Source organism: Scyliorhinus torazame, chromosome 4 (assembly GCF_047496885.1).
Source record: "Scyliorhinus torazame isolate Kashiwa2021f chromosome 4, sScyTor2.1, whole genome shotgun sequence".
Taxonomy (NCBI): domain Eukaryota; kingdom Metazoa; phylum Chordata; class Chondrichthyes; order Carcharhiniformes; family Scyliorhinidae; genus Scyliorhinus; species Scyliorhinus torazame.
In genome coordinates, this window is record NC_092710.1 from 304,515,968 (window position 1) to 304,525,967 (window position 10,000).

At 57.5% G+C, this 10,000-nt stretch overlaps 12 non-coding genes across 12 annotated transcripts; all 12 read right to left on the reverse strand.

The window, feature by feature from the left end:
- Window positions 1-326: 326 nt before the first annotated feature.
- LOC140414522 (5S ribosomal RNA) lies at window positions 327-445 on the reverse strand. Its single transcript, XR_011943660.1, has one exon. It is a non-coding gene; the product is annotated as a 5S ribosomal RNA (ribosomal RNA).
- Window positions 446-1,139: 694 nt separating this feature from the next.
- On the reverse strand, window positions 1,140-1,258 carry LOC140414356 (5S ribosomal RNA). The gene has a single exon (XR_011943493.1). It is a non-coding gene; the product is annotated as a 5S ribosomal RNA (ribosomal RNA).
- A 690-nt stretch (window positions 1,259-1,948) lies between these two features.
- LOC140414523 (5S ribosomal RNA) lies at window positions 1,949-2,067 on the reverse strand. The gene has a single exon (XR_011943661.1). It is a non-coding gene; the product is annotated as a 5S ribosomal RNA (ribosomal RNA).
- A 694-nt stretch (window positions 2,068-2,761) lies between these two features.
- LOC140414358 (5S ribosomal RNA) lies at window positions 2,762-2,880 on the reverse strand. The gene has a single exon (XR_011943494.1). It is a non-coding gene; the product is annotated as a 5S ribosomal RNA (ribosomal RNA).
- Window positions 2,881-3,571: 691 nt separating this feature from the next.
- On the reverse strand, window positions 3,572-3,690 carry LOC140412149 (5S ribosomal RNA). The gene has a single exon (XR_011941354.1). It is a non-coding gene; the product is annotated as a 5S ribosomal RNA (ribosomal RNA).
- Window positions 3,691-4,384: 694 nt separating this feature from the next.
- Window positions 4,385-4,503, reverse strand: LOC140414524 (5S ribosomal RNA). The gene has a single exon (XR_011943662.1). It is a non-coding gene; the product is annotated as a 5S ribosomal RNA (ribosomal RNA).
- A 694-nt stretch (window positions 4,504-5,197) lies between these two features.
- LOC140414359 (5S ribosomal RNA) lies at window positions 5,198-5,316 on the reverse strand. The gene has a single exon (XR_011943495.1). It is a non-coding gene; the product is annotated as a 5S ribosomal RNA (ribosomal RNA).
- Window positions 5,317-6,006: 690 nt separating this feature from the next.
- LOC140413982 (5S ribosomal RNA) lies at window positions 6,007-6,125 on the reverse strand. The gene has a single exon (XR_011943130.1). It is a non-coding gene; the product is annotated as a 5S ribosomal RNA (ribosomal RNA).
- Window positions 6,126-6,815: 690 nt separating this feature from the next.
- On the reverse strand, window positions 6,816-6,934 carry LOC140412150 (5S ribosomal RNA). The gene has a single exon (XR_011941355.1). It is a non-coding gene; the product is annotated as a 5S ribosomal RNA (ribosomal RNA).
- A 694-nt stretch (window positions 6,935-7,628) lies between these two features.
- LOC140414526 (5S ribosomal RNA) lies at window positions 7,629-7,747 on the reverse strand. Its single transcript, XR_011943663.1, has one exon. It is a non-coding gene; the product is annotated as a 5S ribosomal RNA (ribosomal RNA).
- Window positions 7,748-8,441: 694 nt separating this feature from the next.
- Window positions 8,442-8,560, reverse strand: LOC140414527 (5S ribosomal RNA). Its single transcript, XR_011943664.1, has one exon. It is a non-coding gene; the product is annotated as a 5S ribosomal RNA (ribosomal RNA).
- A 690-nt stretch (window positions 8,561-9,250) lies between these two features.
- Window positions 9,251-9,369, reverse strand: LOC140412151 (5S ribosomal RNA). The gene has a single exon (XR_011941356.1). It is a non-coding gene; the product is annotated as a 5S ribosomal RNA (ribosomal RNA).
- Window positions 9,370-10,000: the final 631 nt, after the last annotated feature.

Below are 10,000 nucleotides of genomic sequence, written 5' to 3' on the forward strand. Positions count from 1 at the left end.
TTTCCACACCAGCCCCAATGCCACAACTTGCATTCATGCGGCGCCTTCAGGCTAGGAGAGAGAACGTCCTGCCGACACACTGGCTTGCGGCCACACGGGCCAGCTGGCGGGCCCATCAAAGTGCAGCACGCCAAGGCACCCAACCGTGCTGCGTTGCAAAGGCCCGGCAAAGCTGCAGCAGCTGAATGGCCCGACCAAGCCGCCTGCCTGAGTTGAGCCCGCAGGCAAGTGTTGGGAGGAATGGCGAGGACGCAGAGAGCAGCAAAAGGTTGGCCTGCCTCTGGTGTGGAGAGTGCTTGGCGTGAGCAGTCTCTGCTGGCCGCAAAAGCCTACTGCACCTGGTATTCCCAGGCGGTCTCCCATCCAAGTACTAACCAGGCCTGAGTCTGCTTAGCTTCCGAGATCAGACGAGATCGGGCGTTTTCAGACTAGTATGGCCGGAGGCATCTGCAACACCGTCTTCTCGCCTATTCAAGCTGGCCACCCTAGCACCCTCGCCACTTCTTCTTTCCGGTTGTTTTCAATTTTTACTCTCTCTTTTTCTACTTCTACTTCTACTTCTCCTCCTCTTTCTCTCCTTCTCCTGCTAATTCTAGCCTATATGCCTGATACTCGCTCCCCTTCATGCCATCCCCACCGAGCTCTCTTTTTTCTTCTCCACCTCCTCAAGGAAAACTGCAAGCCCCGCCTACCTCACACCAGCCTGCCGCCTGCACGCTGCTGCCTTTCCACATTGCAATGCTGCGCACTTCTCTCAGCACAGCCAGCACAAGGGTCAGGCAGGCAATGCAAGCCAGCTCTCTCTTCCTTCGCTTTCCACACCAGCCCCAATGCCACAACTTGCATTCATGCGGCGCCTTCAGGCTAGGAGAGAGAACGTCCTGCCGACACACTGGCTTGCGGCCACACGGGCCAGCTGGCGTGCCCATCAAAGTGCAGCACGCCAAGGCACACAACCGTGCTGCGTTGCAAAGGCCCGGCAAAGCTGCAGCAGCTGAATGGCCCGACCAAGCCGCCTGCCTGAGTTGAGCCCGCAGGCAAGTGTTGGGAGGAATGGCGAGGACGCAGAGAGCAGCAAAAGGTTGGCCTGCCTCTGGTGTGGAGAGTGCTTGGCGTGAGCAGTCACTGCTGGCCGCAAAAGCCTACTGCACCTGGTATTCCCAGGCGGGCTCCCATCCAAGTACTAACCAGGCCTGAGTCTGCTTAGCTTCCGAGATCAGACGAGATCGGGCGTTTTCAGACGAGTATGGCCGTAGGCATCTGCAGCACCGTCTTCTCGCCTATTCAAGCTGGCCACCCTAGCACCCTCGCCACTTCTTCTTTCCGGTTGTTTTCAATTTTTTCTCTCTCTTTTTCTACTTCTACTTCTACTTCTCCTCCTCTTTCTCTCCTTCTCCTGCTAATTCTAGCCTATATGCCTGATACTCGCTCCCCTTCATGCCGTCCCCACCTAGCTCTCTTTTTTCTTCTCCACCTCCCCAAGGAAAACTGCAAGCCCCGCCCACCTCACACCAGCCTGCCGCCTGCACGCTGCTGCCTTTCCACATTGCAACGCTGCGCACTTCTCTCAGCACAGCCAGCACAAGGGTCAGGCAGGCAATGCAAGCCAGCTCTCTCTTCCTTCGCTTTCCACACCAGCCCCAATGCCACAACTTGCATTCATGCGGCGCCTTCAGGCTAGGAGAACGTCCTGCCGACACACTGGCTTGCGGCCACACGGGCCAGCTGGCGGGCCCATCAAAGTGCAGCACGCCAAGGCACCCAACCGTGCTGCGTTGCAAAGGCCCGGCAAAGCTGCAGCAGCTGAATGGCCCGACCAAGCCGCCTGCCTGAGTTGAGCCCGCAGGCAAGTGTTGGGAGGAATGGCGAGGACGCAGAGAGCAGCAAAAGGTTGGCCTGCCTCTGGTGTGGAGAGTGCTTGGCGTGAGCAGTCTCTGCTGGCCGCAAAAGCCTACTGCACCTGGTATTCCCAGGCGGTCTCCCATCCAAGTACTAACCAGGCCTGAGTCTGCTTAGCTTCCGAGATCAGACGAGATCGGGCGTTTTCAGACTAGTATGGCCGGAGGCATCTGCAACACCGTCTTCTCGCCTATTCAAGCTGGCCACCCTAGCACCCTCGCCACTTCTTCTTTCCGGTTGTTTTCAATTTTTTCTCTCTCTTTTTCTACTTCTACTTCTACTTCTCCTCCTCTTTCTCTCCTTCTCCTGCTAATTCTAGCCTATATGCCTGATACTCGCTCCCCTTCATGCCATCCCCACCGAGCTCTCTTTTTTCTTCTCCACCTCCTCAAGGAAAACTGCAAGCCCCGCCTACCTCACACCAGCCTGCCGCCTGCACGCTGCTGCCTTTCCACATTGCAATGCTGCGCACTTCTCTCAGCACAGCCAGCACAAGGGTCAGGCAGGCAATGCAAGCCAGCTCTCTCTTCCTTCGCTTTCCACACCAGCCCCAATGCCACAACTTGCATTCATGCGGCGCCTTCAGGCTAGGAGAGAGAACGTCCTGCCGACACACTGGCTTGCGGCCACACGGGCCAGCTGGCGTGCCCATCAAAGTGCAGCACGCCAAGGCACACAACCGTGCTGCGTTGCAAAGGCCCGGCAAAGCTGCAGCAGCTGAATGGCCCGACCAAGCCGCCTGCCTGAGTTGAGCCCGCAGGCAAGTGTTGGGAGGAATGGCGAGGACGCAGAGAGCAGCAAAAGGTTGGCCTGCCTCTGGTGTGGAGAGTGCTTGGCGTGAGCAGTCACTGCTGGCCGCAAAAGCCTACTGCACCTGGTATTCCCAGGCGGGCTCCCATCCAAGTACTAACCAGGCCTGAGTCTGCTTAGCTTCCGAGATCAGACGAGATCGGGCGTTTTCAGACGAGTATGGCCGTAGGCATCTGCAGCACCGTCTTCTCGCCTATTCAAACTGGCCACCCTAGCACCCTCGCCACTTCTTCTTTCCGGTTGTTTTCAATTTTTTCTCTCTCTTTTTCTACTTCTACTTCTACTTCTCCTCCTCTTTCTCTCCTTCTCCTGCTAATTCTAGCCTATATGCCTGATACTCGCTCCCCTTCATGCCGTCCCCACCTAGCTCTCTTTTTTCTTCTCCACCTCCCCAAGGAAAACTGCAAGCCCCGCCCACCTCACACCAGCCTGCCGCCTGCACGCTGCTGCCTTTCCACATTGCAACGCTGCGCACTTCTCTCAGCACAGCCAGCACAAGGGTCAGGCAGGCAATGCAAGCCAGCTCTCTCTTCCTTCGCTTTCCACACCAGCCCCAATGCCACAACTTGCATTCATGCGGCGCCTTCAGGCTAGGAGAACGTCCTGCCGACACACTGGCTTGCGGCCACACGGGCCAGCTGGCGGGCCCATCAAAGTGCAGCACGCCAAGGCACCCAACCGTGCTGCGTTGCAAAGGCCCGGCAAAGCTGCAGCAGCTGAATGGCCCGACCAAGCCGCCTGCCTGAGTTGAGCCCGCAGGCAAGTGTTGGGAGGAATGGCGAGGACGCAGAGAGCAGCAAAAGGTTGGCCTGCCTCTGGTGTGGAGAGTGCTTGGCGTGAGCAGTCTCTTGCTGGCCGCAAAAGCCTACTGCACCTGGTATTCCCAGGCGGTCTCCCATCCAAGTACTAACCAGGCCTGAGTCTGCTTAGCTTCCGAGATCAGACGAGATCGGGCGTTTTCAGACTAGTATGGCCGTAGGCATCTGCAGCACCGTCTTCTCGCCTATTCAAGTTGGCCACCCTAGCACCCTCGCCACTTCTTCTTTCCGGTTGTTTTCAATTTTCTCTCTCTCTTTTTCTACTTCTACTTCTACTTCTCCTCCTCTTTCTCTCCTTCTCCTGCTAATTCTAGCCTATATGCCTGATACTCGCTCCCCTTCATGCCGTCCCCACCTAGCTCTCTTTTTTCTTCTCCACCTCCCCAAGGAAAACTGCAAGCCCCGCCCACCTCACACCAGCCTGCCGCCTGCACGCTGCTGCCTTTCCACATTGCAACGCTGCGCACTTCTCTCAGCACAGCCAGCACAAGGGTCAGGCAGGCAATGCAAGCCAGCTCTCTCTTCCTTCGCTTTCCACACCAGCCCCAATGCCACAACTTGCATTCATGCGGCGCCTTCAGGCTAGGAGAGAGAACGTCCTGCCGACACACTGGCTTGCGGCCACACGGGCCAGCTGGCGGGCCCATCAAAGTGCAGCACGCCAAGGCACCCAACCGTGCTGCGTTGCAAAGGCCCGGCAAAGCTGCAGCAGCTGAATGGCCCGACCAAGCCGCCTGCCTGAGTTGAGCCCGCAGGCAAGTGTTGGGAGGAATGGCGAGGACGCAGAGAGCAGCAAAAGGTTGGCCTGCCTCTGGTGTGGAGAGTGCTTGGCGTGAGCAGTCTCTGCTGGCCGCAAAAGCCTACTGCACCTGGTATTCCCAGGCGGTCTCCCATCCAAGTACTAACCAGGCCTGAGTCTGCTTAGCTTCCGAGATCAGACGAGATCGGGCGTTTTCAGACTAGTATGGCCGGAGGCATCTGCAACACCGTCTTCTCGCCTATTCAAGCTGGCCACCCTAGCACCCTCGCCACTTCTTCTTTCCGGTTGTTTTCAATTTTTTCTCTCTCTTTTTCTACTTCTACTTCTACTTCTCCTCCTCTTTCTCTCCTTCTCCTGCTAATTCTAGCCTATATGCCTGATACTCGCTCCCCTTCATGCCATCCCCACCGAGCTCTCTTTTTTCTTCTCCACCTCCTCAAGGAAAACTGCAAGCCCCGCCTACCTCACACCAGCCTGCCGCCTGCACGCTGCTGCCTTTCCACATTGCAATGCTGCGCACTTCTCTCAGCACAGCCAGCACAAGGGTCAGGCAGGCAATGCAAGCCAGCTCTCTCTTCCTTCGCTTTCCACACCAGCCCCAATGCCACAACTTGCATTCATGCGGCGCCTTCAGGCTAGGAGAGAGAACGTCCTGCCGACACACTGGCTTGCGGCCACACGGGCCAGCTGGCGTGCCCATCAAAGTGCAGCACGCCAAGGCACACAACCGTGCTGCGTTGCAAAGGCCCGGCAAAGCTGCAGCAGCTGAATGGCCCGACCAAGCCGCCTGCCTGAGTTGAGCCCGCAGGCAAGTGTTGGGAGGAATGGCGAGGACGCAGAGAGCAGCAAAAGGTTGGCCTGCCTCTGGTGTGGAGAGTGCTTGGCGTGAGCAGTCACTGCTGGCCGCAAAAGCCTACTGCACCTGGTATTCCCAGGCGGGCTCCCATCCAAGTACTAACCAGGCCTGAGTCTGCTTAGCTTCCGAGATCAGACGAGATCGGGCGTTTTCAGACGAGTATGGCCGTAGGCATCTGCAGCACCGTCTTCTCGCCTATTCAAGCTGGCCACCCTAGCACCCTCGCCACTTCTTCTTTCCGGTTGTTTTCAATTTTTTCTCTCTCTTTTTCTACTTCTACTTCTACTTCTCCTCCTCTTTCTCTCCTTCTCCTGCTAATTCTAGCCTATATGCCTGATACTCGCTCCCCTTCATGCCGTCCCCACCTAGCTCTCTTTTTTCTTCTCCACCTCCCCAAGGAAAACTGCAAGCCCCGCCCACCTCACACCAGCCTGCCGCCTGCACGCTGCTGCCTTTCCACATTGCAACGCTGCGCACTTCTCTCAGCACAGCCAGCACAAGGGTCAGGCAGGCAATGCAAGCCAGCTCTCTCTTCCTTCGCTTTCCACACCAGCCCCAATGCCACAACTTGCATTCATGCGGCGCCTTCAGGCTAGGAGAACGTCCTGCCGACACACTGGCTTGCGGCCACACGGGCCAGCTGGCGGGCCCATCAAAGTGCAGCACGCCAAGGCACCCAACCGTGCTGCGTTGCAAAGGCCCGGCAAAGCTGCAGCAGCTGAATGGCCCGACCAAGCCGCCTGCCTGAGTTGAGCCCGCAGGCAAGTGTTGGGAGGAATGGCGAGGACGCAGAGAGCAGCAAAAGGTTGGCCTGCCTCTGGTGTGGAGAGTGCTTGGCGTGAGCAGTCACTGCTGGCCGCAAAAGCCTACTGCACCTGGTATTCCCAGGCGGTCTCCCATCCAAGTACTAACCAGGCCTGAGTTTGCTTAGCTTCCGAGATCAGACGAGATCGGGCGTTTTCAGACTAGTATGGCCGTAGGCATCTGCAGCACCGTCTTCTCGCCTATTCAAGCTGGCCACCCTAGCACCCTCGCCACTTCTTCTTTCCGGTTGTTTTCAATTTTTTCTCTCTCTTTTTCTACTTCTACTTCTACTTCTCCTCCTCTTTCTCTCCTTCTCCTGCTAATTCTAGCCTATATGCCTGATACTCGCTCCCCTTCATGCCGTCCCCACCTAGCTCTCTTTTTTCTTCTCCACCTCCCCAAGGAAAACTGCAAGCCCCGCCCACCTCACACCATCCTGCCGCCTGCACGCTGCTGCCTTTCCACATTGCAACGCTGCGCACTTCTCTCAGCACAGCCAGCACAAGGGTCAGGCAGGCAATGCAAGCCAGCTCTCTCTTCCTTCGCTTTCCACACCAGCCCCAATGCCACAACTTGCATTCATGCGGCGCCTTCAGGCTAGGAGAACGTCCTGCCGACACACTGGCTTGCGGCCACACGGGCCAGCTGGCGGGCCCATCAAAGTGCAGCACGCCAAGGCACCCAACCGTGCTGCGTTGCAAAGGCCCGGCAAAGCTGCAGCAGCTGAATGGCCCGACCAAGCCGCCTGCCTGAGTTGAGCCCGCAGGCAAGTGTTGGGAGGAATGGCGAGGACGCAGAGAGCAGCAAAAGGTTGGCCTGCCTCTGGTGTGGAGAGTGCTTGGCGTGAGCAGTCTCTGCTGGCCGCAAAAGCCTACTGCACCTGGTATTCCCAGGCGGTCTCCCATCCAAGTACTAACCAGGCCTGAGTCTGCTTAGCTTCCGAGATCAGACGAGATCGGGCGTTTTCAGACTAGTATGGCCGTAGGCATCTGCAGCACCGTCTTCTCGCCTATTCAAGTTGGCCACCCTAGCACCCTCGCCACTTCTTCTTTCCGGTTGTTTTCAATTTTCTCTCTCTCTTTTTCTACTTCTACTTCTACTTCTCCTCCTCTTTCTCTCCTTCTCCTGCTAATTCTAGCCTATATGCCTGATACTCGCTCCCCTTCATGCCGTCCCCACCTAGCTCTCTTTTTTCTTCTCCACCTCCCCAAGGAAAACTGCAAGCCCCGCCCACCTCACACCAGCCTGCCGCCTGCACGCTGCTGCCTTTCCACATTGCAACGCTGCGCACTTCTCTCAGCACAGCCAGCACAAGGGTCAGGCAGGCAATGCAAGCCAGCTCTCTCTTCCTTCGCTTTCCACACCAGCCCCAATGCCACAACTTGCATTCATGCGGCGCCTTCAGGCTAGGAGAGAGAACGTCCTGCCGACACACTGGCTTGCGGCCACACGGGCCAGCTGGCGGGCCCATCAAAGTGCAGCACGCCAAGGCACCCAACCGTGCTGCGTTGCAAAGGCCCGGCAAAGCTGCAGCAGCTGAATGGCCCGACCAAGCCGCCTGCCTGAGTTGAGCCCGCAGGCAAGTGTTGGGAGGAATGGCGAGGACGCAGAGAGCAGCAAAAGGTTGGCCTGCCTCTGGTGTGGAGAGTGCTTGGCGTGAGCAGTCACTGCTGGCCGCAAAAGCCTACTGCACCTGGTATTCCCAGGCGGTCTCCCATCCAAGTACTAACCAGGCCTGAGTCTGCTTAGCTTCCGAGATCAGACGAGATCGGGCGTTTTCAGACTAGTATGGCCGGAGGCATCTGCAGCACCGTCTTCTCGCCTATTCAAGCTGGCCACCCTAGCACCCTCGCCACTTCTTCTTTCCGGTTGTTTTCAATTTTTTCTCTCTCTTTTTCTACTTCTACTTCTACTTCTCCTCCTCTTTCTCTCCTTCTCCTGCTAATTCTAGCCTATATGCCTGATACTCGCTCCCCTTCATGCCATCCCCACCGAGCTCTCTTTTTTCTTCTCCACCTCCTCAAGGAAAACTGCAAGCCCCGCCTACCTCACACCAGCCTGCCGCCTGCACGCTGCTGCCTTTCCACATTGCAATGCTGCGCACTTCTCTCAGCACAGCCAGCACAAGGGTCAGGCAGGCAATGCAAGCCAGCTCTCTCTTCCTTCGCTTTCCACACCAGCCCCAATGCCACAACTTGCATTCATGCGGCGCCTTCAGGCTAGGAGAGAGAACGTCCTGCCGACACACTGGCTTGCGGCCACACGGGCCAGCTGGCGTGCCCATCAAAGTGCAGCACGCCAAGGCACACAACCGTGCTGCGTTGCAAAGGCCCGGCAAAGCTGCAGCAGCTGAATGGCCCGACCAAGCCGCCTGCCTGAGTTGAGCCCGCAGGCAAGTGTTGGGAGGAATGGCGAGGACGCAGACAGCAGCAAAAGGTTGGCCTGCCTCTGGTGTGGAGAGTGCTTGGCGTGAGCAGTCACTGCTGGCCGCAAAAGCCTACTGCACCTGGTATTCCCAGGCGGTCTCCCATCCAAGTACTAACCAGGCCTGAGTCTGCTTAGCTTCCGAGATCAGACGAGATCGGGCGTTTTCAGACTAGTATGGCCGGAGGCATCTGCAGCACCGTCTTCTCGCCTATTCAAGCTGGCCACCCTAGCACCCTCGCCACTTCTTCTTTCCGGTTGTTTTCAATTTTTTCTCTCTCTTTTTCTACTTCTACTTCTACTTCTCCTCCTCTTTCTCTCCTTCTCCTGCTAATTCTAGCCTATATGCCTGATACGCGCTCCCCTTCATGCCGTCCCCACCTAGCTCTCTTTTTTCTTCTCCACCTCCCCAAGGAAAACTGCAAGCCCCGCCCACCTCACACCAGCCTGCCGCCTGCACGCTGCTGCCTTTCCACATTGCAACGCTGCGCACTTCTCTCAGCACAGCCAGCACAAGGGTCAGGCAGGCAATGCAAGCCAGCTCTCTCTTCCTTCGCTTTCCACACCAGCCCCAATGCCACAACTTGCATTCATGCGGCGCCTTCAGGCTAGGAGAACGTCCTGCCGACACACTGGCTTGCGGCCACACGGGCCAGCTGGCGGGCCCATCAAAGTGCAGCACGCCAAGGCACACAACCGTGCTGCGTTGCAAAGGCCCGGCAAAGCTGCAGCAGCTGAATGGCCCGACCAAGCCGCCTGCCTGAGTTGAGCCCGCAGGCAAGTGTTGGGAGGAATGGCGAGGACGCAGAGAGCAGCAAAAGGTTGGCCTGCCTCTGGTGTGGAGAGTGCTTGGCGTGAGCAGTCTCTGCTGGCCGCAAAAGCCTACTGCACCTGGTATTCCCAGGCGGTCTCCCATCCAAGTACTAACCAGGCCTGAGTCTGCTTAGCTTCCGAGATCAGACGAGATCGGGCGTTTTCAGACTAGTATGGCCGTAGGCATCTGCAGCACCGTCTTCTCGCCTATTCAAGCTGGCCACCCTAGCACCCTCGCCACTTCTTCTTTCCGGTTGTTTTCAATTTTCTCTCTCTCTTTTTCTACTTCTACTTCTACTTCTCCTCCTCTTTCTCTCCTTCTCCTGCTAATTCTAGCCTATATGCCTGATACTCGCTCCCCTTCATGCCGTCCCCACCTAGCTCTCTTTTTTCTTCTCCACCTCCCCAAGGAAAACTGCAAGCCCCGCCCACCTCACACCAGCCTGCCGCCTGCACGCTGCTGCCTTTCCACATTGCAACGCTGCGCACTTCTCTCAGCACAGCCAGCACAAGGGTCAGGCAGGCAATGCAAGCCAGCTCTCTCTTCCTTCGCTTTCCACACCAGCCCCAATGCCACAACTTGCATTCATGCGGCGCCTTCAGGCTAGGAGAGAGAACGTCCTGCCGACACACTGGCTTGCGGCCACACGGGCCAGCTGGCGGGCCCATCAAAGTGCAGCACGCCAAGGCACCCAACCGTGCTGCGTTGCAAAGGCCCGGCAAAGCTGCAGCAGCTGAATGGCCCGACCAAGCCGCCTGCCTGAGTTGAGCCCGCAGGCAAGTGTTGGGAGGAATGGCGAGGACGCAGAGAGCAGC